The following is a 5,876-nucleotide window of genomic DNA, read 5'->3' as shown; positions in this document are numbered from 1 at the left end:
ATTCGGAAGATATCCAGTTGCATGGCAATGGTTTATCTCATCTCACTTTTGAGGTCTTCCATCTGATTTGCAAACTCATGCTTGGAGAAGGTGGCACTAGCTGAAAGTGGGTTCCCCCTACCTCTTTTCCGGGCTCCCCTAGAGTGGTTTCTAAACATAGTCTTTATGTCCTCATAAGGTAGTTGGTAGATGTCTCCTCCAGCTAGCAGATGGAGGGTATCTAGAAGGTCTTCAGGGACTCCTTGGAGAAGGACCAGCTTCAGAGGTTCGGGGTCCAGTGTGCACCTGGACCTTTTATAACTAAGTTGGAACCTTTCTTCATAGTCTTCTAAAGACTCATCACTTCCCATGGTCATCCAAAAGATCTCTCCCTTCGTTTCCTTTGAGCTACAGTAGTCCCGATATTTATTGTTAAAGGTTTTCTGCATCTGAGCCCAAGTTGTGATATTGTTTCTAGGTAACCGTATGAACCATTGTAGTGATGCATCCTTGAGGGTAGAGGGAAAGAGTTTCAACTTTTGCTCGTCTTCTACATAGTCATAAATTCGACAAAGGACAACAAACTCAAACAGGAAGGTATTAGGGTCTTCTGTGGTCAATCCATGGAATCGAGGTAAGGTTGAGGGAGTTATGTTTTTCATTTTCATGTCCTCGTTAGTCTCTCGGATGGGAAAGGTACCTTCTATTCTCTCCTCGTCTTCTCTACCATTTCTGTGTTCAGCCATGGTCTCAAGAGGAATGTTTTCTTGCTCTTCTTCTGTTATAGGATCTTCGTATATCTCTGGAGGTTCACCTATAGGTTCTTCTGGATCATTGCCACTGAAGAAGAGAGAAGGCTGACTCAGTGATGTGGTGGGGGTGTTGGGTAAGAATTTTCCTGTATTGTCTCTGTTCCTACGAGGCATGAAATAGAATATTTTTGGTGGAGTTTTGGCGTTTTTTCTACTTGTACCTGCAAAACTGAAAGCGATTGAACTACAACTAACTGAAATCTATCTCGCTGAAATGAAATTGCAGAAATAAAATGCTAAGCTATGCTTGCAAAATTGAAATTGTGGAATTGAAATGATAATCTATGAAAGCGGGAAATATATAATCTACATTTGCTAAAATGAATGAAAGCAGGCAATTTCTAATCTACTTTTGCAGAAATGAAATTGCAGAATGGAAATGAAACAACTACTCTACTCTTGCTGAAATAAACTACTTAGCAGAAGATTGAAGTAGAAAGTAGAAGAAAAGCAGCAATCAAAAATACTCTAACGCTTCCCTGGAAATGGCACCAAAAAGATGGTGGGCTCCAGTATTGCAGCAATAATGCTGTAACTCCTGGGACTCCCTTCTTTAATTTTATCAACCCGGTAGTTCGTAACAAACTTGGAAGCGACGGTGCTATATGCACAAGTACTAGCTCTTGCCGCAGCTATCACTGGATTAGCTGGCACAAGTCTGCTAGGAGCTTAAGACAACTTTTGTGAGCTCTTAGAAGAATCTTTGAATGGTGATGGATGAAATCAAACTCAAAGGAAGCTAGTCTATTTGCAGAAAGAAGCTGAAAGTGGGAAAGGAATGCAAACCCTAGTTTTACAGACTAACCCTGCCGGTGCAAGAAAAGAGATGAAAGTAGTGGACATGGATGCCATTAACTTCTAGAAATGTAGAATGCATGTAACTAAGCTACTCTTGCAGTGAAATTTGAAAAGGAATTTCTTTTTGTATTTTTGAGTAATCTTGTAGAATTATTATGCATGTGCCTAACTGTTTTGACTGTGCAGAGGTTGATTGATGGAAGGAAATGGTGAGGGTGCTTGCAGGAGGTTGGGAAGGTGAGAAGAGGGCCTAAGGGGTCCCTAACACCCTTCTAGAGAGTTTCAACATGATCGGATCTCGAAAAAACGGCTCTCGTGATTTTCTACAGGAAGTCTGCAGGGGTTCTACAAGATGTTCTACAAGATGTTCCTAAAGGAAATTTGGGAGGATTGAATGTGGAAGAAAGGTGGAGAAGTGGAGATGGAGTTTGAATGAGGATGTGAAGAGGTTTAGAACTTGGTAGATGAAGCTGAGAAGTGATGAGGATGGTTGGATTTTTTCAAGGAGGGGTAGATCAATGTTGCACAAAAATATGGAAATTAAGTGAAAGTGAGAAGGTGTGACAAATGAGAGGCAAGAATCTGAGTTAGGGGATGGAACAAGTTGCACTGATGGCGAAAGAGTAGTTAGGGAGGTATCATAAGTGTTTTGCACACTACTTCTTGCAACTGACCAAACGAAGACCATGCAAAGCAAACATCTAGCTATTCTAACCTAATTTGACCTAGGAACTAGCACCCATGACGAATAGAAATTAATTTGTGGAAAAGTATGTAAAATAACTTATGAAAACCAAGCAAGAATGGATCTAAGCATGTAATAAAATATAATATTAACTATTACAACTGAGAAACTAACACTAGCAATTTCATGAAGAAGCAAAAATAGTGTTTTTGTGGCAACAAGGACACTTGGGTCTCAGCTCATGGTCCCAAGGAGGGAGAGGTGAGATCCAAGGTCGTTTGATGGAATTTTTTGAAGATCTTTTCTGTTGTCAACCTATCAAATCACTCTGAACCACAAAAGCTTTTTCAATCATAAAAAAAAAATGACCTAGATAACCAAGCAAGATTCCAATCTACCAGCAGAAACTATTTTATGAAGACAATAAAGAAACATATAACAGTACACGGAGGAGGTCCTGGCACTTCGGTTGGGCCCAACCCCAATAGCTACAGGCTCCTAAAAGAATCTCATAACTGATGCAACATAAAACTCGTTTCCATTACTCAAAAAACAACCATGTCCAAAATGTGTTACAACAGAAGCTCCCAAAATGGGCTGAGAAACAAAGCAGCACTATAGTGCAAAATACAAATGTTCAACCAATAACCTACGAAGGCTGGAATCCTTCCTACTTATGAAATACAAGGACCTCCAGCAGTCCTCCTTAATTCAAGGGGCTTGGCTGCTCAAAACTGCAGTATTCAGCCACTTCATAAAAGTTGCCCGGCTCCCTTTGTAAATCAACTTTGGTGGGCTGCTGAACTCGGAGCTGATGTTGGATAACTAGAGGAAGGGGTCATTTAGTGCAAGAGACACCCTTCCTACGAATCCTGAGCCTTGTCCCCTCGTATTTGGCTGTCAAATGGTCCATAAATGCTTGACCTTGGTCCAAAAGTTGTCCAAAAATCTGCAACAAACATGTATTAGTCCTCATGGTCAAGTGACTATTCTCATTCATTCAATTAACATAAACATACTTCAAAATCATACATAAACTATGACGAATGGTGGATAAATGGAGAACAATAGGAAAAATGAGCCCAATAAGTTACCTAGTTTTGGGGCTCATCAACTTGGAAGAAGAAGTGTATATTGAGCAACCACATGGATTCATCCTTAGAAATGATCCAAAACTTGTATGTAGACTTAAGAAGGCACTATATGGTCTTAAAAACGCTCCAAGGGCTTGTTATTATCATTTGGACAAATACCTCTATCAACAAGGTTTTTCAAAAGGATCAACAGATAACAATCTATATGTAAAAATTGATAATGATAAATTGCTAATACTTTTTGTGTATGTTGATGATATCATCTTTGGTAGCAATAAATAAGCCATGAGTCAAAATTTTGCTTTGCTGATGCAGATAGAGTTTGAAATGTCCTTTCTTGGTGAATTGACATGTTTTCTTGGTTTACAAGTCCAACAAAATAAAGACGGTATCTTTTTGTCACAAACCAAGTACCTCAAGGACATCTTGAAGAAATATGGCATGGAAGATTCAAAACCAGTATGTACCCCTATGGTAACAGGATGCAGCCTCAGTGGCAATAATGATTCAGCAGTAGTACATCAACCAACCTATATATCCATGATTGGTAGTCTACTCTATCTAACAGGTACGCAACCAGACATCATACATGCAATAGGAATAGTTGGAAGATTCCAGGCAAATCCGACATAAGCACGCCTTCAGGCAGTTAAAATAATCTTCAAATATCTTTAAGGGACACAAAATTATGGCTTATGGTATCCTATAGATACAGATCTCATGCTTCATGCATATACAGATGCAGTTTGGGTAGGAAGTGTGGATGACAGAAAAAGCACTAGTGGTGGTGCATTCTTTATGGGTTCCAGATTAGTCTCTTGGTTCAGTAAGAAGAAAAGTTCAATTGCTTTATCTATAGCTCAAGCAGAATATGTGGCTACTGCATCTTGCTGCACACAAATCCTTTGGATGATGAAAATATTGCAAGATTCTCAAATCATTTGTACTCCACCTATCTCTATTTTATGTGATAATACAAGTGCAATCAACATTTCAAAAAATCTAGTCATGCATTCAAAGACCACGCACATACCTATCAAATATCATTTTCTCCAAGAACAAGTGCTTGAACAAAATGTCAAATTGGAATATGTTCCCTCCAAGGAACAGGTTTCTGATATACTCACCAAACCACTACCCAAGGAGACATTTGAATACCTCAGACAAAAGATGGGAGTAGTTGATGCATCATCTTGCTATTGAAACTTATCTATTTCAGAGAAAAGTGGTTGTACGTGAGTTTAATAAGGAGAATCCGCGTACATACGCTGGTTTATGTGGTTATAGTAGCGTATATGTTGGTTTGAAGACAAATAGTGGGCCAAGCTGAGGATGAAAGGAGTCTGATATGGGTCTGACAGAGACCATCTGGCACAAGTTTAGGGGGAGCATATATATTCTTTTAATAATGCATTGTTGCCATTATCCTAGAAGATCTTGGTTCAAGATCACAATGTTTTTGTTTCAGGGGGAACAGGTGCAGAAGGAGAACACGGTTGTTGGTCTGAATGATGATTGACAGATGCTGCTGATGATAGTTGTTGATAACTATCATAGATTGGCTGTAGATATTTTGTCCCTATGTCATATATTTCTTTTCTTATCAAGGTCATGTAACGGCCTACTTTGGTTTCCCCACTATGCCTGGGATGGATAATATAATGTTCTTGTTCTATCTTGTGTAAACCTTTTATGTATCCCCACTTGGTTGGGTGAATGATTCAATCCCCACTTGGTTGGGAGATGGATGTATGTATGAGTCTTTGGTGGTAGGAAGGTCATTTATGATGTATAAAGTTATGTATCTTCTTGTAGAACATATTCTTGTAGACCTTGCCTACAGTCAGGGGTAGCATGGACAACACAACAGAGCAAAGATTTCAACATGAACTCAGGGGGAGCATAAACCTTTGCCCTTGATGTCAAAAGGGGAGAATGACTTTGAGTGACTTGGGGTTGCCATCAAGTCCAAAGGGGGAGATTCTTGGCATTATGACACAGGTTTGGCACTATGACAGAGGTATTGTCCTTATGGAAACTCACTTAGATGGCAGATCACTGTTTAGTTTCTCAGAATGAAAGAAAAAGAGATATACGTAGGTGTCCTTTGACGAAGTCGCATATACACGTGGGATTGCTGATCAAAAGTTGCATATACGTATGCACGCACTTTCATGCACGAAAAAACGTGTACGTGTGGGAAAACTTATTTTTGGTCCATGGTATTTAGTCCTTGGTATTTGGACCTATGGTTTTGGACCATAGTATCTCATCTGAAGTGTTGATTCTTGAACCTAGGTATTTGGTCCAAGGTATTGATTCTTTATGGTTTTGGACCATGGTATTGTGTAAGGCCTAAGACTATAAAAGGGGAAGGACATCATTAGGCATGGACATTGACTTAAGCATTGAATATTTGATGAAGCGCTAAATCTGAAATACTCGTCATTGGGTTATGGTGCATAGCTGGATCTGAATCATGGAGGAACTTGAGTGCAAGAGGAAGGA

This window comes from Pinus tabuliformis, chromosome 1_2 (genome assembly GCF_031772625.1).
Source record: "Pinus tabuliformis cultivar Carrire ecotype Pingquan chromosome 1_2, CPIR1, whole genome shotgun sequence".
Lineage (NCBI taxonomy): Eukaryota > Viridiplantae > Streptophyta > Pinopsida > Pinales > Pinaceae > Pinus > Pinus tabuliformis.
This window is presented reverse-complemented; position numbering follows the sequence as displayed.